The 24,347-nt window shown below is 43.6% G+C and overlaps 1 long non-coding RNA gene across 1 annotated transcript; it reads left to right on the plus strand.

Moving 5' to 3' along the window:
- The first annotated feature begins 202 nt into the window (after positions 1-202).
- Positions 203-856, plus strand: LOC120976313 (uncharacterized). Its single transcript, XR_005771559.2, has 2 exons — positions 203-323; positions 468-856. It is a non-coding gene; the product is annotated as an uncharacterized lncRNA (long non-coding RNA).
- The last annotated feature ends 23,491 nt before the right edge of the window (positions 857-24,347 follow it).

The raw sequence follows: 24,347 nt of genomic DNA on the forward strand, positions 1-24,347 counted from the left end.
AACCAATCTGTACAAATTAAGGGCAGTGATAAGGCTAGATCTTCTCAATCTCATTTCAGTGAACAGGGAATAAGGGCAGTGATATTTTCGATGTTATTTGAGTGAATCGGGTGTAAAGGGAGTGATACGGTCAGATCATTTTTTATCTTATTTTTGTGACCTAGGATTAGATCGTCTCTAAGATACATGTCTATATATAGAGATAACATCATGTATTTTTCTGGACGCCCAAACAGAAACAAGAAGTTTGCCTCTGATGGACTGCAAAAATATTCTTCTTTGCCTTATGGTGCTTCTGCTGCTAGGAAATTCCACTCATGCTGGTACAATATCATTCTCCCTGACCTTATATATGTCTCCTTTCTCAAGCCAACAGGAGTAGAGTAATATTGTCACCTGAATTGCTGAATTTCTTTGGAACCTTCTCAATTTGTACTTCTTTTAACAATGTGCGTTCTTGTCTGCAGAGTGTGAACTGCACGTTGCTTTTACAGGCCCTGCATGCATCGCATTAACTTGCCAATATGCATGCCAAAGTTCCTGGGGAGATCACAGCAAGCAAGCTTATTGTGTCTCTGTTAATGTTGCCACTTGGAACTGTAGTTGCAACGTATGTAAGTGGAGTTGAACTGGTCCATCATGTTAAACAATGGACAATGATGTGCCTGTGAGAATGTCTATTCGGCACCAATTTTGGGTGTACCTGTGATTTGATTTGATTTTGTCATATGTAATCTCAGGTTTTGTGATTGTGTGTCTGTATGGCTCTCTTTCGTAAGTCCAGACATAACCATATGTAACATGAATGAACCAAGTGTTAGAAATAATGAGCTTGGTCCACATACATTTTCTGAAATTCCTGAAGTATATCTCAAAGTCCCATTTATAAATGACAAGTGGAGGTGCAATCTATGAGACCAACTTAATAGCGAAGTCTCCCTACTCCACTACCATATGTGTGTTCTTGCCTCGTCAGTACGGCGCTGGCATCCGACATGCACATGAATGATCAGTCCATGGCCTTGCAGGAGGTCAACTTCCTTTTCCAGTTATTATAACGACACTATACCGCGTTGCTCCTCCTACATATACAACTTACCGACCACAACCAAAGACACACCGAAACAAGCTAGGACTTTACCTCATGTCGCAACTTGCGTAGTATACTCGATCTCTAATGCAGGCGTGTACCGGCGATGGGGAGAGCATGTCTCCGGAACCATCCGTCCTTGTAATCCTGCATTAGGGAGGATGAATTAGCTTTTTTGCAACTGCTGTGCGTGACTGCTTAAGTTCGTTACCACGGGTCGTTTTAAATCCAAGTTGGATGGCGTTGCATACTGACATTTGCAACGCAGTCTACTTTGACTAGTCACCAATGTCATGGTCAACAACAAAGCTTCTGCAGCAACCATGGCTACAAATGAACAATACATGCATCATGATCTGATCATCTCTCTAACTATGTTTGCTGTTGCATGTGTGATACTGTTTTTTTTTCCATCTAGTATGCTAGAGCTATGCATGTTAATTACTCTTCTATTCTTGAATTATTTACTGGAATTAATAATATATTTTTTCTAGTTAGACAACAGTCCAAAAGCCAATTGTAGCAAATTTCCTATGTTATCTATTGTTCGATTTGCTGATACATCGAGGCCGGATAAGTTTACAGGTGTGCACTTATGAGGTGGCAATTGATTTCCACATTCTGGCTTACTGCTCTGAAAGTTACCATGTCGTACTGGCATGCCAGAGTGAATCTCTAACGAAAATAAGAGGAAAATTGTTCTGTAGTTGAACAAGCTCATGACATACAATGCATTCTAAAGGAACTCGAACTCTGATTTACTTGATAAATTCATGGCTTGGTGCATGCTACAAAGCTCCCTCCTTCATGGAGGAGTGTTGCCACTACTCTATACCATAGGAGACACTAGTAGAAAAAGGGGCTTTCGTTCGGGCCTGGCCAGCCCATTAGTCCCGGTTCTGCCACGAACCGGGACCAATGGAGGCATTTGTCCTGGTTCGTGAGCCCAGGGGGCCGGCCGGGGCCTCGTGCGCATTGGTCCCGGTTCTTCTCGGCCCATTTGTCCCGGTTCTTGGCACGAACCGCGACCAATGGGCCTCACTCCTGGCCCACAACCATTGGTCCCGGATCGTGGCGGGAACCGGGACAGAAGGATGGCCTTTAGTCCATCGCCGGCGAGCAGAGCACTCCACAGTGCTCTGTTTTTTGCTGACCGGCGAGGGGGAGGGCATTGGGTGCTCTAGCTCACCTCCTATGCACATGAGGTGTTCGATGAAATGCCTGAGCCACATTAGTTAAGCTTTCTCCTCTCGAAGCTCGACCTCCGAGCTCCATTTTTTCCGAGATTTGTCTAGGTTTAGCGGTCCGTCACACCCCGTCCTCGTCTTCACCGCCGTCGATCGCCCGCGCCGATCTCGTCGCCGGCACCACCGTGGTGAGCCTCTTGTTCTTATCTTCTTTCTGAAAGAAAAAAAATCTTACTTTAGATAGATACTTGTCTAATTTTCTTACTTTTGACACACATAATTATATATAATGCACGTAGATGAACCGGCAATGGATGTACGGTGACAGACACACCTCTGAGTACATTAAGGGCGTGCATAATTTTCTCGAAGTGGCAGAGGCAAACAAGCAGAATGGTTTTATGTGTTGTCCATGCCCTAATTGTGGGAATACGAGGTCTTACTCTGACAAGAAAATCCTTCACACCCACCTGCTTTATAAGGGTTTCATGCCACACTATAATGTTTGGACGAAGCACGGAGAAATAGGGGTTATGATGGAAGACAATGAAGAAGAGGAGGACGATGACAACTATGTGCCCCCTGAATACGGTGATGCTGCAACGGGGGAAGCTGAAGATCAAGAGGAAGCTGAAGATCCAGAGGAACCAGACGATGTGCCCGATGATGATCTCCGCTGGGTCATTGTTGATGCAAGGGAAAAGTGCGAAAGTGAAAAGGAGAAGCTGAAGTTCGATCGCATGTTACAGGATCACAAAAAAGGGTTGTACCCCAATTGCGAAGATGGCAACACAAAGCTCGGTACCGTACTGGAATTGCTGCAGTGGAAGGCAGAGAATGCTGTGCCTGACAAAGGATTTGAGAAGCTACTGAAAATATTGAAGAAGAAGCTTCCAAACGATAACGAATAGTACGTACGCAGCAAAGAAAGTCGTATGCCCTCTAGGATTGGAGGTGGAGAAGATACATGCATGCCCTAATGACTGCATCCTCTACCGCGGTGCGTACAAGGATTTGAACGCATGCCCGGTATGTGGTGCATTGCGGTATAAGATCAGACGAGATGACCATGGTGATGTTGAGGGTAGGCCCCGCAGGAAGAGGGTACCTGCGAAGGTGATGTGGTATGCTCCTATAATACCACGGTTGAAACGACTGTTCAGAAACAAAGAGCATGCCAAGTTGATGCGATGGCACAGTAAGGACCGTAAGAAAGACGGGAAGTTGAGAGCACCCGCTGACGGGTCCCAGTGGAGAAAAATCGAGAGAAAGTTCTGGGCTGAGTTTGCAAGTGACCCAAGGAACGTATGGTTTGCTTTAAGCGCGGATGCATTAATCCTTTCGGGGAGCAGAGCAGCAATCACCGCACCTGGCCCGTGGCTCTATGTATGTATAACCTTCCTCCTTGGATGTGCATGAAGCGGAAGTTCATTATGATGCCAATTCTCATCCAAGGCCCTAAGCAACCCGGCAACGACATTGATGTGTACCTAAGGCCATTAGTTGAAGAACTATTACAACTGTGGAATGGAACAGGTGTACGTGCGTGGGATGAGCACATGGGGGAAGAATTTGACCTAAAGGCGTTGCTGTTCGTGACCATCAATGATTGGCCCGCTCTCAGTAACCTTTGAGGACAGACAAACAAGGGATACCACGCATGCACGCACTGTTTAGCTGACACCGAAAGTATATACCTGGACAGATGCAGGATGAATGTGTACCTGGGCCATCGTCGATTTCTCCCGACCAACCATCAATGTCGAAAGAAAGGCAAGCAATTCAAAGGCGAGGCAGATCATCGGAAGAAGCCCGCCAGGCGTACCGGTGATCACGTACTTGCTATGGTCTCTCATTTACACGTAATATTTGGAAAGGGTCCCGGCGGACTAGCTGTTGCGAATGACGCTGAGGGACACACACCCATGTGGAAGAAGAAATCTATATTTTGGAACCTACCCTACTGGAAAGAGCTAGAGGTACGCTCTTCAATCGACGTGATGCACGTGACGAAGAACCTTTGCGTGAACCTGTTAGGCCTCTTGGGCGTGTATGGGAAGACAAAAGATACACCTGAGGCACGGGAGGACCTGCAACGTTTGCACGAAAAAGACGGCATGCCTCCAAAGCAGTATGAAGGTCCTGCCAGCTACGCTCTTACCAAAGAAGAGAAGGAAATCTTTTTTGAATGCCTGCTCAATATGAAGGTCCCGACTGGCTTCTCGTCGAATATAAAGGGAATAATAAATATTCCAGAGAAAAAGTTCCAGAACCTAAAGTCTCATGACTGCCACGTGATTATGACGCAACTGCTTCCGGTTGCATTGAGGGGGCTTCTACCGGAAAACGTCCGATTAGCCATTGTGAAGCTATGTGCATTCCTCAATGCAATCTCTCAGAAGGTGATCGATCCAGAAATCATATCAAGGCTAAGGAGTGATGTGGCGCAATGTCTTGTCAGTTTCGAGCTGGTGTTCCCACCATCCTTCTTCAATATCATGACGCACGTCCTAGTTCATCTAGTCGACGAGATTGTCATTCTGGGCCCCGTATTTCTACACAATATGTTCCCCTTTGAGAGGTTCATGGGAGTCCTAAAAAAATATGTCCGTAACCGTGCTAGGACAGAAGGAAGCATCTCAATGGGCCATCAAACAGAGAATGTCATTGGATTTTGTGTTGACTTCATTCCTGGCCTTAAGAAGATAGGTCTCCCTAAATCGCGGTATGATGGGAGACTGACTGGAAAAGGCACGCTAGGAGCGAACTCAATAATATGCAGGGACGGGCATTCTTGGTCTCAAGCACACTACACAGTTCTACAGAACTCTACCTTGGTGACCCCGTATGTCGATGAACATAAGAACAGTCTGCGCTCCAAACACCCGGAGCAGTGTGACGACTGGATTACATGTGAACACATCAGGACTTTCAGCAGTTGGTTGGAAACACGTCTCAGAGGTGACACCACTGTTTGTGATGAGTTGTACTCGTTGTCCAGGGGACCATCTTCGACTGTATTGACTTACAAAGGATACGAGATAAATGGGAATACATTTTACACGATCGCCCAAGATCAAAAGAGCACCAACCAAAACAGCGGTGTCCGCTTTGATGCAACAACTGAGAGGGGAAAGGACACATATTATGGTTACATAATGGACATATGGGAACTTGACTACGGACATGATTTTAAGGTCCCTTTGTTTAAGTGCAAATGGGTCAATCTGTCAGGAGGCGGGGTACAGGTAGACCCACAGTATGGAATGACAATAGTGGATTTGAACAATCTTGGGTACACTGACGAACCGTTCGTCCTAGCCAATGATGTGGCACAGGTTATCTATGTGAAGGACATGTCTACCAGACCGAGAAAAGAAAAGATAAGGAAGCGAATATATCATACAATGAGCCAAAGCGCCACATAGTTCTTTCGGGAAAAAAGGGACATTGTGGGAGTGGAGGGCAAGACAGACATGTGTGAAGATTATGAAAAGTTTCATGAAATTCCTCCCTTCAAAGTCAAGGCTGACCCAAGCATCCTGATAAACGATGAAGATTATCCATGGTTACGGCGCAATAAGCAAAGCACACAAACGAAAAAAAGTGAAGACTTTCTCTCCACAACTATTATGATGATACCATGCCAACTTTCAACCTTTTCGTAGTTCATTTGAAATGCCTGTTGTAACAGACGAGTTTCCGTATGAAATCCTGATACTTCGAAACAGATTGTCCGTTTTGTACACGAAGTGCATCCAGTTTTTGCCGTAACCCTCTCTACTTTCTTGCACATGCTATGTGGTGAAATGATGATACCATGCCAACTTTCAACCTTTTCAGAGTTCATTTCTAGTGCTTTTCAATTTCAGGGTCTTATAGCTCAAAATAAACAGTAAATGCAGGCAAAATAACAAATATCATAAAAAATAAATAAGTAATTAGAAACAGAATAAAATACACTTTAATAAAATATATAAGTAGAAACAAAAAAAACTTTAATAACATAAATAAAATTTATGAAACTAACGTATTTTCTGTTCAAAACATTATAAGCAACCTCTAGTATTACTGAAATTAAAATTATATAAAATTGATGCAACTAAAATTATCAAAGTTTTTTCTTTTCAAACTCATTAAAAGCAAAAAGAATTTTCTTAAAGAACTTTTTTTGTTAGAAACTATAATAGCAAAAAGAATTATCATAAAATAAAATAAATAAGTAATTAGAAAAAAAATAAAAAAGTAAGTATTTTGTTGTAAGTGGAAACAAAATAAAATAAATAAAGCAAAAAAGAAAAAAATAAACTCGGAAAAAATAAAAAACGCCACCTACTGGGCCACCACGGCCTGAATACGACTAGAAACCCACCCATGGGCCAGGATTCATGCCTGTAGAAAGCCCAATAGGTCCACAGGCAGATACAGTGTGTTTAGACCCGAAAGCCTGCATTTGAGAGGAGCTCGAGAGGGCAGCGGGAGTGGGGCTTATAAACCACTCCCGAGCTCCCTCAGCTAGCGAGGTGGGACTAAACTTTCGTGCCGCGATGCGGGCAACACAAGCCCTTTAGTCCCGGTTGGTGCCACCAACCGGTACTAAAGGCATACATTGGTACCGGTTCGTGGCACCAACCGGTACCAATGCCCCCCCTTTAGTCCCGGTTTGTGCCACCAACCGGGACCAAAGGCCTCTGCTTCCCGCCCTTTGGGCTGCTGAAAAGAGGCCTTTGGTCCCGGTTGGTGGCACCAACCGGGACTGAACGTGGGCTTTGCTACCGGTTCGTGCCACGAACCGAGACTACAGCCTATATAAGCCAGCACTTAGCATTTTTTCAGATTTCATCGCCAGTTGCCGTCCGACGACGCCGACCTCCTCGACGCCGCCAGGCTGCCCCGCTGCCATCGCCGTCGCCCGTGCCCCCAAGCCCACGCCGACGCCGTCCGCCGCCCTCGAGCCCACGCTGTCGCCGGCCGCGCCCCTGCGCCACGCCCCGACGACGTCCCGCCCCGCCCCGCCCCGACGCCGTCCCGCCACGCCCCGACGCCGCCCCTTCCCCGACGCTGCCTCCTCGTCGCCGTCGCCGCGCACCCTGTGAGCGCCGCCCCGATCCCCTCCTCCTCCTCCCTGTAATGGCCGCCGCCGCTGTCGCCGCGCCGCCACGCCCCCTAGCTATTATATATGTGTAGTTTAGATTTGTAATTTAGTTGTATTAATTTGGATGTGTAGTTAGACGTGTAGTTAATTTAGTTGTTGTAATTTAGATGTGTAGTTTAGATTTTTTTGATGATATTATTATTGAATATGCAAATCCTCTATTTCTTCTTTTTTTTTCTCCTCTTTTTTTTTCTCCTCTATTTCTTCTTCTTCTCCTTTTTTTTTCTTTTTTTTCGATCTCCTCCTCTATTCCTTTCTTCTTCTCCTCTTTTTTTTCTTCTTCTTCCTCTTCTTATTTTTTTATCGGGTATGTCGTTGTCGATATACGTACCCCCCTCCCCGATAACTTTTAGTAAGTACTACTTAGAAAGTGTTTAATAGAATTAGTTAGAAAAATAATAGAACTAGTTAAACTAGCTAGTTTATTTTTAGTAAGTACTACTTTACTCTATTTATAGTAAGGAAATTAATAGAACAAGTTTGTTTTTTAGTTAAAGCAATTATTCCCGCATCGACGTCGACGATGCCTATCCCGCATCCTCGTCGTCGACTCAGCGGAGGAGGCCGGCTTGATCAGAGGGGCCATATCTGGGACTGGGCTCCGCCGGGCTGGTTTTGGGAGGTGCTACCTTCCAGGGGCGTAGGTTGGTGAGGAGCCAGCCCGTCGTTGACCCGATCCTTGTTTGGTGGCGGTCGCGTGGGCCAGTGACGGTGCCGAGGCTTCCGGACACCGCGGAGGTGATACGTCACCGTGTCAGCGAGGAGGACCAGCACGTCCGTTGCTACATGGTTGCGTTGGAGGGCAGGTTCGACAATACCTGGCAGGTTCTTCAGGGATCTCACTGGAGCTATGATCCTGTGATGGTTCCTTCCCTTTGGGTGTCCACCGCCAGCGCCGATACCCGTCGGGCGCTACGGTTCTAGCTGTACTGGCGATATTTATGATGTATTCGAGGTGTATTAGTGATAATATTCGACGATGTACGGACGCATGGAGATGATGTAGTTTTGCTTATAATTGAATGCATCCTCATTTGAATACTACTTTATTTTGCGATTTGATTTTTCTTATTGAATGCTCAAATTGGAAAACTGCTCCTACTTTGAATGCTAAAATTGGAGAGCACTATGGAAGGCATATGCATATGATTAGTTGATAGCTTATAGGGTTTTTGTTTTCGCAGAAATCTAGGAGCCCCCGACCCCTCCATCATCCCCGCCGTCGTCCCCGTCACCGACCCCCTCCGACATCGAGGTGAGACCAGCCAAACCCTCTTTTAGAAAGATAATTAAACGATATTTCGGGTTAACTTTAAGTCTGTCGAGTCTCCATCATATATGAGAGGACGAAGAATCCCGACTGTTGTCGTGGGGGTAGCTTCTCCTTCGTTCCCGTGTGCTAGACAATTTGGTGTAATGCACTCGGGAACGAAAGGAGGAGCTACCATCACCGACGGTCGCAAATGTCAGAGAGGAATCAGTGAGGGAGAGTTCCACCATATATATATATATATATATATATATATATATATATATATATATATATATATATATATGAGAGGACGAAGAATCCCGACTGTTGTCGTGGGGGTCGCTTCTCCTTCGTTCCTGTGTGCTAGCAATTTTGGTGTAATGCACTCGGGGACAAATGGAGGAGCGACCATCACCAACTGTCGAATGTATACACTACGTGAGCTGAGAGTTTTCAAGAAAAGACTCGACAAACCGATAGTCAACCCGTGATGAAAAATAATGATCTAATTTAGTTTTTGTAGTACATATATTTAATTGTACCAGTTTAATCTTTGAATTATGAACGTAGGAAATGTCATCATCGGACGACGAAAGTCTCCCGGGGGAGTGCGGGTGGTGCCACGACGATCAAGGTTTGTGTGACAGGCCTCACCTGGACGATGATCGGCGCTTCACACTACTACAAAAACAGCTATAGCCAATATGGACACTAATGGCGCACTTTGCATGTGGCGCACCATGTGTTGGTGCGCCATTAGTGTGTAAATACTAATGGCGCACCACATGCACGGTGTGCCATTAGTAAATTTTTTTATTTTTTTTAAACTAGTAATGGCGCACCAGGGGATAGTGCGCCATTACTAGTGCGCACCACTCCCACTGTGCGCCATTAGTAATTATGTTTCAAAAAAAATTCAATATTTTTTATTTTATTTTTTAAACTACTAATGGCGCACCGTGGGAGTGGTGCGCCATTACTAGTTACTAGTAATGGCGCACCACTCCCACGGTGCGCCATTAGTAATTTGGCCCAAACATTCCCCCGAATGCACCTCCCCGGTGGACCGCCTTTTCAGTTTCAAGGAAAAAAATAAAAGAAAATGATAGAAATGTCAAAAAAATAAAAGAAAATAAGATTCCCATGTGATATGTGGTCTAGTTGTTAGCAAAATTTACAAACATGAATTTTCGACTTTTTTGCAAAATCTCTCGAGAATTTGTAAAATGGGCATAACTTTTGCATACGAACTCGGATGAAAAAGTTTTTATATGAAAAAACATCTACTCGAAAAGATACATCCGAATTTAACCAGGGGAACCCCGTTAAACATTTTCAAAATCCTCAAAAACCTAACAGAAAAAAAGATACGGGCTTTTAAGATCTGGAGAGGCAAAAAATTCAAAAAAAATTCAAACTTACTAATGGCGCACCTGCCCATGGTGCACCATTAGTATCTTCCCGCCTTCAAAATTCAAAAAAAATAAAAAAATAAAAAAAAGTTAGTAATGGTGCACCTGCCCACGGTGCGCCATTACTATGCCGTATATATGGCTGGGCGTGGTCCCCTCCTCCTTACCTCTTCATTCTTCTCCTCCACTCCACCTCTCCTCCACTCCATCTCCCCTTCTCTCCTCCACCATACTACCCTTCTCCTCTCCGGCGACCTCCTCCTCCTCCTCCTCCTCTCCGGCGACCTCCTCCTCCCTCCTCTCCTCCCCTCCCCTCACGGTTTCTCCTCCCTCCTCTTCGGTGAGCTCCTCCTCCCTCCTCTCCGGTGAGCTCCTCCCTCCCTCCTCTCCGGTGAGCTCCTCCTCCCTCCTCTCCTCCCCTCCCCTCATGGTTTCTCCTTCCTCCTCTCCGATGCTCCGGTGAACTCCTCTCCGGCGACCTCCTCCTCCTCTCCGGCAATGTAGGCGAGCGCCTCTCCGGTGACCTCGGCCCTCCTCTCCGGCAAAAGAACACGTCATCAAAATAACGTACAAGATCCAAAAACGAGAACAAAATTTGAAAAAAACGAGCAAAAAATGGGCACAAAAATCGCGATCCAGATCCAAATTCAAAATTCAAAAATAGCAATGGCGCACGGTGGGGGTTAGACGGTGCGCCACTACTATTTTCCCGCCTTCAAAATTCAAAAATACTAATGGCGCACCGCGGCCTATACTAATGGCGCACCAGTGTGGTGCGCCATTAGTATACCAGATACTAATGGCGCACCAGTGGTGCGCCATTAGTAAAAAATACTAGTGGCGCACCAGTAGTGCGCCATTAGTAGGCAAAATTGGTGCGCCACTAGTAGGCCTTTTCCTAGTAGTGTCAGCATTAAGCTCGAGGAGACCTTCGATGTTGAAACGGTACGCAACGGCGACAAGTGTTTTTTTTCGTAATTAAGCATGACTTCAACCATTTCAACGTGTAATTTTCATCTTTTACAATTCGTGTATAGCTTATCCCATGCCATGCAAGACGCAATGTCTTGGAGAGGATGGATTTTGAAGACCATGAAAATTTTGAAACGAAGAAAATTCACCTAAGGACCCATCATGATGTGGATTTTGAAGTAAATCTGTATAATGCTGAGAGCGTAACCCATTTTGGTTACAAAAATTGGGAAGCATTTTGCAAGATGTATGGTTTTGATGAGGGTATGCTTGTCACCATGGATCTTGGTGATCCTGAAATCGAGCAAGACAATATGGACATTTGGGTCCTTGTTGATACGCCTCCAGTTCTACCGCCATGTGAGTTTCTCAAACATAGTTATTAGCTAATTTATATTGTTTATTTCAAAATAGTTGACAGCTTATTTCCATTGACAGCTTATTTTGATTGTTCAAACAATGTGCGGAACATGGTAGACAAAACCCACTACACCGATGGCTCCGAATTTACTTATCAGGAGAAAAATCATATGGTCGGATTTTGTACTGATATTGAGAATTACAAGATCTACAATCAAACTCCTCAACATTATGGTCAATACGTGCCACTAGTGCACGTGTTGAACTACGGTAACTACCATGGAGATACCCTGGTAAGATATTTTACTATTACAACATCCGTGCATCTCGTGCATACTTCTAAAACTAGTACATCATTGCTAACTATGAAGTTATTACTATGTTTTTCAACAGAGAATCGCAGAGGATTGTGTGCCTCATTTGATGTATCAGAATGGCAGCCTTCGTGTTTTGAACATATATCCAGGTCATCCTACGAATATCAACTGTCCATACCAGATTTCTCAAAGAAGTGGAGACATGCTAATCAATAAATGGAAAAAATGCATGGACAGTCGTAAGGAGGTTCTTGGAAGCAAAAGGAAGCGAAGCGCAAGAATTGAAGACAGGATGATCTCCATTCTCCATAATGGAGAGTCAGGGTCTATATTGTTTTATGCTATTTTACCTTAAAGAGGGTATTTAGGTCCTACCTAATACTGATGATCATGTGCTAAGAACAAAGTAGGGTTGGTTCGATGACTATCAGGATGATGATCGTATGACTTGTTATTAATAACGAGTAGAAGTTGTATGATGATGATTAGTAGGACTTGTTATTATGATGATGCATGATGCGAGCATGAAGAGTTATTATATATCTGTGGATGAAATGAACATGGATTGGATTGAAGTGAAGGCAACATGCATGTGGTGCATGTCGAAAGTAGTACAATCCAAACTTGATCAAGTTAGGATTAGTATTACTTTCGACATGCACCACATGTTGCCTCACTTCAATCTAAGTCATGTTTAGGCATAGCAGTAGCAGTAGCACGGAGATAAGAGAGGACACATCTCTCTATTAGCTACCTATACCAACCTAAATTACCCCCCAAACCCCTAAACCACCTCCTTTCAAAAAAAAAATTAACCAGCCGCTGAAATGCTGACGCGTGGAAGCTTATTGGTCCCGGTTGGTGCTACCAACCGGGACCAAAGGCCCTCCTGCCTGGGCTCGCCGGATCGGCCACGTGGAGGCCCATCTGTCCCGGTTTGTATATGAACCAGGACTAAAGGCCTAGGGCATTAGTAACGACCCTTTAGTCCCGGTTCCCCAACCAGGACAGATGGGCCTTATGAACCGGGACAAATGGGCCTTTTTCTACTAGTGAGACATGATAATCTGGTTAAAATCTGATAGTATCTGTTGATGTTGACGAGAAAGCTCGGGCTAAAAACTGTGCTGAGAAAGGAGACGAGGTTCAACCTAGCGCCAATATGGTGAAGAGATACCCACAAAATAGGAACAGAGAGAAGAACATGCATGTTCTCAATAAACCTATCAAGACTACTACCTTAAAGAAGAAGAAGATGAACAAGTTTGAGCTAGAGTTCTATGCTTGTAAAATGCTTGGACACTTTCCCAAGGAAGATGAACAATGTGTAGACCGCAGAGAGAAAACGGGTCATAGAATGTCAACATGGTGACCACACTAGAAGTACTAATGGGTATGATAATTTTCCTATTGCTTTCTCACTATTTCAATCATCTTCTTGGTTGATTGATTCACGTGCTAGCGTTCGTCGACATCTCTTTGTTAAGTTCTTATCAGGTCGCATGGTGTTCTTTTGTCCTAATGGGGAATTGATCGATGCTTATGTTCGTCACATTGGCAGGGTGGATTAAAAGTTCACTTTGGTGAAGGTCATGCAGCCAAAGGACGTGAAACATCTCCTTACTATGAACAAAAATCGAGTTAGTGGCTCCCTTATATGTAGAGATAGGTTCAAGTTAGATTTAGAATCAAATCTAAACCTACCTATACTATTAGAGACTCCCTATAATTTCCCACGTTTATTTAAAAGTTAGAGCGGTTCATCTCGTGGGACTAAGTCATTACAGTGTATATTAGCCCAAAACTTTAGAATTTATCATGTTACATTATTTCTGCAAAAAAATGACTTGACCCAAACTTCATGTAATTACATGAAGAACAAAATATCAATAGTTCAACCAGATAAACGGTTACCAATTTCATGAAAAACTGCCTGGAAAATAAAGATGTCCGAATTTTTTTATCAATATGCTTATAACAAACCAGGGTGACAGAGTCCATATAATTGTATTTCTAGAAGGGAAAAGTGTGGCATCTGTTCACTCAAGTTGGGATCCAATTCAATCTAGTCACAAGATGATAAAGGTTGTGATTTAATCTAATGAGCTGCTCCTATAGCCATCATGGGCGCCGGCCAGAGCGGCCTGGCCGCGTGCGAGCATACACTGGCGCGCGGCCTCCTACCAACCATCTACGAGTCCTCCAATGCCATCGGCGGTTGTGCACTCACTGGCCTCTACGTGGCTGTATGTGTATCCGGGCGTCCGGGAGGAGGACAAGGACGTGTTGTGTGACCGGTGGGCTGGCGACCGCTAGGCGTTCGGAACCATCTGTGGCCAGGGACGGAGCTGCTACAGTAACACTAGGGTCAATTCACCCCAATGAATGTTTACAAATTCTTCATTAATTAGCACTATGTAATGTGTATTTCTAGAATATGACGCCTATGTAGCAGAGATAATATAGTGATGACCCCATAGTACATCTTCTGGCTTCATCCCTGTCTGTGGCGAGTGGCGGCTCACGTTAACCCCCGACCTCTGCATCATTATGATGCACACAACCATCTTTATAACTTGTTATTTTAACTTGCAGTTGTAACTGGAAACTGCTTTGCAAAATTCAACCGTAAAAAAGCCTTTCGGACCGTCTAGCAGAATTCAGCAAGGTGACCACTTTGTTCCATGACCCGCCCGCTTGTGCTGAAATTATCTGACTTCACATGTTCTTAATTGTAACATGTAACTCTTAGCCAATTTCCCGCTAGGTCAGCATCCGCCATCCATCCATGCTAATAGACAACATCACCATCATCTATCATTATTTTCCCTTTTTTGTTTAAAGAGAAGGGCAAATTCATTATCAGAGTACCAAAAGACGCCCTGTCATTTAGCGGCCTTCTGTTTCTCCGCTTGGCCTTGTTTCCAAGTGTAGATTTCATTCTAACACGTTTGTTAAATTCAAATTCATTGCTCAGCTAAGAGCATAAAGAAAGGCCATGAATCATGTTCTCAACTGTTAGCCCCCTTTTAGTAGACCATGGACTCTGATATAGCTTGTGAACACAGCTAAGTATTCATTCCATTTTGCTGTGTAAGGCCTGATAGCGTGGCCTAGGCCTCTAATGCGTGATGTTTAAAACGACCGTTTGCGTGTAGTGATCTATGCTACAACTAATCACCCACCGCACAACAGTCTCTAAGCACCCTCGACAGGTGGGTTTTAATCTTTTTTGGCACTGGATTTGCGTCGCCACTCGAGCTCCCAGCTAATTTTATAGTCAAGGCCTTAATGGACATAGCAGATGGTATGCCTATCCAATGGAAAACATACCATATTTTGTACAGTTCCAGGCTCCAAAATCATCCTTCCCTCTCCCCCCTATGAGTATTTGCTTAATATCGCATATGATATTTAATTCTAGATTTCATTGGATCAAATTCAATATTGCAACATCTAGAATATCTGCTACTCCCTCGGTTCCATATTTTTATTGACTCTCAAACGAATGTATGTTTCACCGAAATATGTCAAGATAGATTCTTTTGAGCGTCGATTAATATTGGAAGGAGCGAGTAGTTTATATTTGTATAGATATGGAAACATGTAACGTCATTAAATAGATACTATTTTAAAGATAGAACCCACTTTTGCAAAATAATTATAGTGATACGACTAGATCTTTATACTGACTGGTCATAAGGCATAGATATCGACAGATACAAAAGCATTAAATATACTAGTCGTCAACCCGTGCGTTCGCACGGGCTAGCGTATTGATAATGCTAACTATATACAAACTTAAACGAGTATACCATTAAAATGTTATAGTGATTAACATATTGATGCGATTATCAATAAGATTTAGCTCCATTCTTAAAGTATGGCAACTATTTTAAAATTTGCTGTGTTTCACATTTGGATAAGTTGCATTAAACAGTTAGCTTTAGTTTATTGATTCAAATGTTTCCGAACCCGGGTATAAAAATTCTTACCTTGTGTGTTTTAGAAACATTTATCCTTTTTTATCATGGATATTGTTTGTTGTTTTTTCACAGTCAATATCAACATCACATCCCTTTCTCAGTTTTCCCTTTAAATCAGGCCGTTGTATCTCTGTCTCACTGTGGCGAATTCTATAAAGCCCTTCGAAAATCTTAGAAAGAACGGATATGATAGTCGTATCCAAAGCATATCTACTCTATGAATAAAAAATTAAATAAGCCACTATCTACTTTACCCACCCAATCGCCTTTCATTGCATTGGTATCTCCGCAACAGGGCATTACTGTTGCTTTGTTTGTATACAGACCCGTTGCACAGGAGATAGGTGCAAGGTGTTGTGGAGAGATGAGTAGTCAAGGAGATTCCACATGAGTAGTCAAAGAGATTCCAATATTTTTATTTAATACTATTTCCTATATTAATTTTGACAAAACCAAAGGAAATTAGTGATTTGTAATGTATACTTCGGTTCTATGTTTTTAGGCACGTAAATTAGAGTGTAAACACATAATGGATTTTTTTCTATTCTAAAATTCCAATTACGAGCATGTACTGTAATAGTCAAATTCAAGCAGACCAATGAATGAAAAGGGAAATATGAACATGTACAGGAGCCATCAAGGAGATTGTTAGATTTATTTTTGTTACATTAGTCTTGACATGGCAAAAGGAAATTGGTGATTTGTAACGTATATTTGATATATATATATTTTCTACACTTTTCATTAGATTGATGTAATATGTTTGTTCTCTATGAAAGTCCGGTTTCGAAAAAAAAACCTTAGTTGGAGTTTATGCACGTGGTCCTTCCATGACTTAATCTTGCTTCTTTTTCTTCCATCCCTTTTCTGATGCATACATACATAGACACTTAACTGAAATTCTTTTTTTTCTTTTTTAAAATTCTCAAGTACACATAACCTTCTGTACCCGTGAGATCCCATCTAGGGGCCTTTTCTGGCACCCTGCCGGAGGGTGGTTCGATCACGGTGTGCTTCTACATCTACTCTATTGCCCTTCCGATGAAGCGTGAGTAGTTGACCACAGACCTACGGGTCCATAGCTAGTAGCTAGATCGCTTCTTCTCTCTCTCTTTGATTCTCAATACCATGTTCTCCTCGATGTTCTTGGAGATCTATTCGATGTAATACTTTTTTACGGTGTGTTTGCTGAGATCCGATGAATTGTGGATTTATGATCAGCTTATCTATGAATATTATTTGAATCTTCTCTGAATTCTTTTATGCATGATTTGATATCTTTTTGAAATCTCTCGAACTATCGGTTTGGTTTGGTCAACTAGATTGGTTTTTCTTGCAATGGGAGAAGTGCTTAGCTTTGGGTTCAATCTTGCGGTGTCCTTTCCCAGTGATAGTAGGGGCAGCAAGACACGTATTGCATTGTTGCCATCGAGGATAAAAAGATGGTGCTTTCATCATATTGCTTGAGTTAATTCCTCTACATCATGTCATCTTACTTAATGCGTTACTCTGTTTTTTATGAACTTAATACTCTAGATGCATGCTGGATAGCGGTCGATGTGTGGAGTAATAGTAGTAGATGCAGAATCATTTCGGTCTACTTGACACGGACGTGATGCATATATTCATGATCATTGCCTTAGATATCGTCATACTTTGCGTTTTTCTATCAATTGCTCAGCAGTAATTTGTTCACCCACCGTATTATTTTCTATCTTGAGAGAAGCCTCTAGTGAAACCTATGGCCCTCGGGTCTATTTTCCATCATATAAGTTTTCGATCCACTATTTTGCAATCTTTTACTTCCCGATCTATAAACCAAAAATACCAAAAATATTTACTTTATTGTTTATCTATCTCCATCAGATCTCACTTTTACAAGTAACCGTGAAGGGATTGACAATCCCTTTATCTCGTTGGGTGCAAGTTGTTTGATTGTTTGTGTAGGTATTCGGTGATTTGTGCGTTGTGTCCTACAGGATTGATACCTTGGTTCTCAAACTGAGGGAAATACTTATCTCTACTTTGCAGCATCACCCTTTACTATTCAAGGGATAACCCAACGCAAGCTCAAGACGAAGTAGCACCGCGTAATGCATTGTGTGTGTAGGACGGATCGGTCCAGCCCCGTGTTCCATCACGGATGAGTAAAAATCATAGGCGACTTCGGGACCGGAGTACCATGCAGGAGCTAATACGAGTCGCCGTACGAATTGGAGGTGCCAGCCCCAGGCGGAGGTTTGGCGGACGTGTCCGGCGGCGGCGGCCGCTGATCCGAGGCGACACCGATCATCGACAACAGGCCGGAGTACACCGAGACCAGCGGACGCGACGACAGGAACATCACAACAGAGACCGGTGCGGCGGCGGCGGCAGCGGAAGACGTAGAACCGACTTTAGTTGATACCATGTCAAAGTTATATTTTGGGAAACTGCTCAACGCCCAGTACAGGTGTGGCTATCTCATATATATAGAACCAATCTATGGTTGGATGGTTAGAGGGACGGTGGTATCCCCAACCCACCAGGGTTGAAATCCTGGTGCTCACATTTATTGCTGAATTTATTTCCGGATTTCCGACGATGCGCATTCAGTGGGAGGAGACGTTCCCGTCGATGACGAGGTGCCTGCAGTGACTTCGTAAATTTCAAGATGATATGCCGGCTCAGTCTTTCGGAGGTGCTCATAGGGCTAGGGTGTCCGTGTGTGCGTTCATAGGGGTGAGTGTATGCGCGTGTATATGAGCGCTTGCGTCTGTACTGTGTTCAAAAAATCTCTCTCTCTCACACACACACACACACACACACACACACACACACACACACATATATATATATATATATATATATATATATATATATATATATATATATATAAACACTATTCTGATCACGGGATTAGAATAATATTCTGATCACAACCTGAACTTCCCGAGTAACGCGCCTGAACTTCCCTGTGTACGAACCCGAACTTCTGGCTATCTTCGCAACCATGGCTTCCCTCGCGAATTGTTCCGATCGGTAGTGTTGTCCGGGATGTAAGTGTAATGTGGACACGTTTTTTAGAATCTAAATGCTTGTTTTGATTCAGAATCTAGCACGTTGGCGGATTTGCTCTTGGGGTCGTGATGAACTTGTGTCTGTTACAAGTTTAATGCATGTTGTGGATGTTGTCGAAGCTCTGGCACGATGGGGATTAGGTTTTGGTACGAGTTTGGAGCACAAATTCTTGTTATTTCAAAAAAAAATGAAATCGCCCGTGTTCTTCATCCGCCCGAGATGCAGCCTGCGCTTCTGTTGATTTCTCGTTTTTCCTTAAAGTTTGCTGGCCGATTTGCGTACTTTAGTGAAATTCAAGGCTTACTAAGCCGTCAATTTTAATCAGGAGGGTCCTTACGGTTTGATTTCTAGCAATTTGACGTTGGCACTCCCGCGGGTTTTTGCACAGGTTATTTTTGTGGTTTTGAAGTTTGCCCTCTGGTCATTTTAGTTGTCGAAAGGTAGTTGCCAGATCATTTCCAAGGGGGTGCGGACATGTTGTAATCTTGTGCAGATGATTTTATGCTTCTGACGAATTCGTTTGTTCATTATTTCTAGATCATCTAATGGTCGTTGTACAAGCTGGACTTCTCCTTTGTTATACCTGAACTTCTGCTTTTCCTTCGTTGGATCCTGTCGGGGCTGGGGCGGCTCGGGATCGGAATCGGGATCGGGGGAGGATCAGGTGGATCCTGTGTGTCTGGCCGGGTTTCTGTGCTGGACTTCTGCGTTGTCCTACCTGAACTTCTTCTTTTCTTTCGATGCAAGATAATGCAGCAAGTCCTTTGTATAAAAAACCCTTACTAGATTTCTTCTGCAATTTGTTGTAGCTAGTGTGTAAGTGTGGAGCTGGACCACAGGCACATGCATCCTCTTTTCCCTTAGTCTATGTTTTGGTATAGTTTTTTGGTCATCCACTATCTTCAGTAGGATCTGGACTTCTCTTTTTTATTAATGGGTGAACTTCTGGTTTTCCAGATTGCTTTCCACATTTGCAAGGCGAAGGTGCATGGTGCTCTATATTTTCTTGGTTTGGTTTCTTTGTAATTTTATTTCTTCAGATGTTCTTTTTATACTTTTGTCTCGTGAGCAATCATGGGATTAGCCCAAGTATGCATGCACTTTTCCAGATCATCTAAGGGTCGTTGTAGAAGCTGGACTTCTATGTTGTTCATACGTGAACTTCTGCTTTTCATTCTTTGCAAAGTAATGCAGCAAGTCCTTTGTATTTCTTTCCTTTTTATGTTACTTTTCATTGTTTGCATTGGTTTGGTTTTTTTCACTTAGTCCCATAAACAGCCATGGAATTGGCCGACGGATATGCCTATTTTTTTTTCTAGTATGTTTTTGTACTTATAATAGTTGTTGGTCTTCACTGAATAACTATCCTGAACTTTTGTGTGCTAATCATTTTTAACATGTTAATTTGAGGTTTTACAAAACGTTGAACTTCTATATCTTCACTACTTGAACTTCTTATTTATAATTTTGTTTGTTATTTTTGGATTTAAATATTTGTAGACATTAAAATCGTCATTGCGCGTATTGACAAATGCGGTAGCGCGAGGCCGAGCAGGGGGGACGGGGAGAGGGACCCCCCTCCCCTCCCCCTGCGAGGCCGAGACAGGAACAAGCCGGAGCAGGCGACGATGCGGCGTGCCGCGTCGTCGCATGCGGAGGCGAGTCCGTCACATCCGTGACCCCACTATCTATCTTAGGGTTTTTAGGGTTTAGGGTGCGTGCGGTGGGGGTGGTAACAGAATAACCGCATTGCGTCTTGTCAAAACCTAGCACGCAGCAATGCGATAGCGCGAGGCCGAGCAGGGGGGAGGGGGGTCGGGACCCCTCCCCTCCCCCTGCGAGGCCGAGATAGGAACGCGCCGGAGCAGGCGACGACGCGGCGTGCCGCGTCGTCGCATGCGGAGGCGATTCTGTCACATCCGTGACCCCACTATCTATCTTAGGGTTTTTAGGGTTTAGGGTGTGTGCGGTGGGGGTGGAAACAGAATAACGGCATTGCGTCCTGTCAAAACCTAGCGCGCAACAATGCGGTAGCGCGAGGCCGAGCAGGGGGGAGGGGGGAGGGACCCCCCTCCCCTCCCCCTGCGAGGCCGAGACAGGAACGAGCCGGAGCAGGCGACGACGCGGCGTGCCGCATCGGCGCATGCGGAGGCGAGTCCATCACATCCGTGACCCCACTATCTATCTTAGGGTTTTTAGGGTTTAGGTGTGTGTTTTAATTAGATATGAACTTCATCTGTTTTTGTACTTGAACTTCTTATTTTTGTTTCTTAGGGTTTATTTATTCATATGCCTTTACTTCTTTTATTAGAGTACTTGAACTTCTGTTCTTTATTTTTTGAACTTCTTTCTCTCTTTTTTAGGTGCATATTTTGTGTATGTATTTTTCTTCCCTTGGTAGTGTATTTCCATCAATTTTTGGTTTTTAAGGATATCAGTAGTGTTGTTGTGTGATCTTATCTCATTATAATAGATGCATTCAAATGGTGCATTCATTTATACATGTATTTACTATTTTAGCTGTTGGGGGGTAAAATTGTAAATTCACCGGCGCTGCAATTCCCATGACAGAGAGGCATTAACTGAGCATCTCACTCACCACCACCTATCAGAAAACCCCTCTCCCCCTGTCGGTCGCTCTCTCCCCCCTCTCCGTCGCTCCGCTGCCTTCGTCGCCTCCAACTCCCCCCGATTTCTCCGCCCCTGTCCCCTGCCTTCGTGCTGGCGTAACCGGCGCACGCCCCCGCTCCTATTTCTCCCCCACGCCCCGCTCTCCCTCGCCCAGCCCGCTCTCTTCTGCTCTGAAAAGAGGGCGGCAACTGCCTGCGCGGTTGCAAGTTGCGCGTGACGTTGTGGGGAGTGGAAGAACCGCCGCGGATTCGTGCGTGCGGGGGTTGTTTCGAGAGGTACAAATGCTGCCCCCCCCTAATGCTTGCTTTTAGTTTCGCCAGATATGTCGAGTCCGTGATGTCTACTACACAACCTTCTTCTTGTAGACGTTGTTGGGCCTCCAAGTGCAGAGGTTTGTAGGACAGTAGCAAATTTCCCTCAAGTGGATGACCTAAGGTTTATCAATCCGTGGGAGGCGTAGGATGAAGAAGGTCTCTCTCAAGCAACCCTGCAACCAAATAACAAAGAGTCTCTTGTGTCCCCAACACACCCAATACAATGGTAAATTGTATAGGTGCACTAGTTCGGCGAAGAGATGGTGATACAAGTGCAATATGGATGGTAGATATAGGTTTTTGTAATCTGAAAATATAAAAACAGCAAGGTAACTAATGATAAAAGTGAGCATAAACGGTATTGCAATGCTAGGAAACAAGGCCTGGGGTTCATACTTTCACTAGTGCAAGTTCTCTCAAGAATGATAACATAATTGGATCATATAACTATCCCTCAACATGCAACAAAGAGTCACTCCAAAGTCACTAATAGCGGAGAAAAAACAAAGAGATTATGGTAGGGTACGAAACTACCTCAAAGTTATTCTTTCCGATCAATCCATTGGTCTATTCCTATAAGTGTCACAAACAGCCCTAGAGTTCGTAGTAAAATAACACCTTAAGACGCAAATCAACCAAAACCCTAATGTCACCTAGATACTCCAATGTCACCTCAATTATCCGCGGGCATGATTATACGATATGCATCACACAATCTCATATTCATCTATTCAACCAACACAAAGTACTTCAAAGAGTGCCCCAAAGTTTCTACCGGAGAATCAAGACGAAAACGTGTGCCAACCCCTATGCATATGTTCATGGGCGGAACCCGCAAGTTGATCACCAAAACATACATCAAGTGGATCAATAGAATACCCCATTGTCACCACGGGTATCCCACGCAAGACATACATCAAGTGTTCTCAAATCATTAAAAGACTCAATCCGATAAGATAACTTCAAAGGAGAAACTCAATCCATTACAAGAGAGTAGAGGGGGAGAAACATCATAAGATCCAACTATAATAGCAAAGTTCGCAATACATCAAGATCGTGCCGAATCAAGAACACGAGAGAGAGAGATCAAACACATAGCTACTGGTACATACCCTCAGCCCCGAGGGTGAACTACTCCCTCCTCGTCATGGAGAGCACCGGGATGATGCAGATGGCCACCGGTGAGGGATCCCGATTGGACTCCGTTTTTGGTGGCTACAGAGGCTTGCGGCGGTGGAACTCCCGATCTATTCTGTTCTTCGATGGTTTTAGGGTATATGGAGATATATAGGCGAAAGAAGTCTGTAAGGGGAGCCACGAGGGGCCCATGAGGGTGGAGGGCGCGCCGCCCTGCCTCGTGCCCTCCTCGTTGATCCCCTGACGTGCACTCCAAGTCTCCCATATTGCTTTCTTTCCAAAAAATAACTTTTCCGAAGGTTTCATTCGGTTTGGACTCCGTTTGATATTCCTTTTCTTTGAAACACTGAAACAAGGGAAAAACAGAAACGAGCACTGGGCTCTGGGTCAATAGGTTAGTCCCAAAAGTAATATAAAAGTGCATAATAAAGCCCATAAACATCCAAGACGGATAATATAATAGCGTGAATACTTCATAAATTATAGATACGTTGGAGACGTATCAGTCCGCCTCCTATGTGCTCTCGCGTCCGCGTCCTATCCCCTTCTTCTGATGGTTTGGTGGGATATTAGGTAGGGTTCTTGTGCGTGTGGTGGGTGGATTCCATTCCCCCGTGGTCAGATTTGTCTATGAGATGCTTGTGTGTGCTATTTCTCCCTTTAGAGTTAGTTGATTTCATTTCCCCTTTGGTGATTTCAGCATTCAGATGCATGTAAGAGAGGGTGTGGTGTGATGGTTGATGCTGAATCTGATGTATCTAATTGTCTTAGTATTGTTGATTTCGAAGTCTAGATTGTGTGTGTCACATGCTAGTCAGTTTCTGGATTCTTTTTTTTGTTTGTGCTTGCCTATATGTGCTACTGTTCATGTTTTCATACTTGTTCATATGTTCTAGTTGTTTCATCCTAGGGTTTCATTTAGTTGTTTTTTGTATTTGTTGTATGATTTTTCTACCTGCTAACTATATGCAATCTATCCCCTGTTTTTAGTAGGTTGTTCTAGGGTTTGGAGTTTCATTCATCAAGGGGGTTGTGTTTTCATGGCGTCCAAACCTTCTCCAGGTATCTTGATGTAGTTGGATCTTGTATTTTAAATAGCAGTATTCTTATATATGTCTGCCCATATCTTCACTTATTTTTCTTGTTGGACTGCCATTCTTATTAGTGTGAACTTCTAAGAAAGGTTATGTGTATGCTTTTTACCCTTAGTTTGAGTTAGTAGAGTGTTGCTTACTATTTAATTGATGATTTGCAGGTGAAACTATGTCACCAAGTGTTGTTGGACTTCCCAAATGATTCATATTTATAGTGTATATCTTTGTTTTTTTTGTTATCATGTTCATGGTATTGACATTTAGTTTGCCTGTGAAATACTATTTGTGGTCATGCTACATCTTTTGTATGTGCTACTTGCTTGGGTCACATAGTTGAACTTCTGGTTTTAATTATTGTTTGTTAATAATGAAATTTGGTT

Source organism: Aegilops tauschii, chromosome 3, assembly GCF_002575655.3.
Source record: "Aegilops tauschii subsp. strangulata cultivar AL8/78 chromosome 3, Aet v6.0, whole genome shotgun sequence".
Taxonomy (NCBI): Eukaryota; Viridiplantae; Streptophyta; class Magnoliopsida; order Poales; family Poaceae; genus Aegilops; species Aegilops tauschii.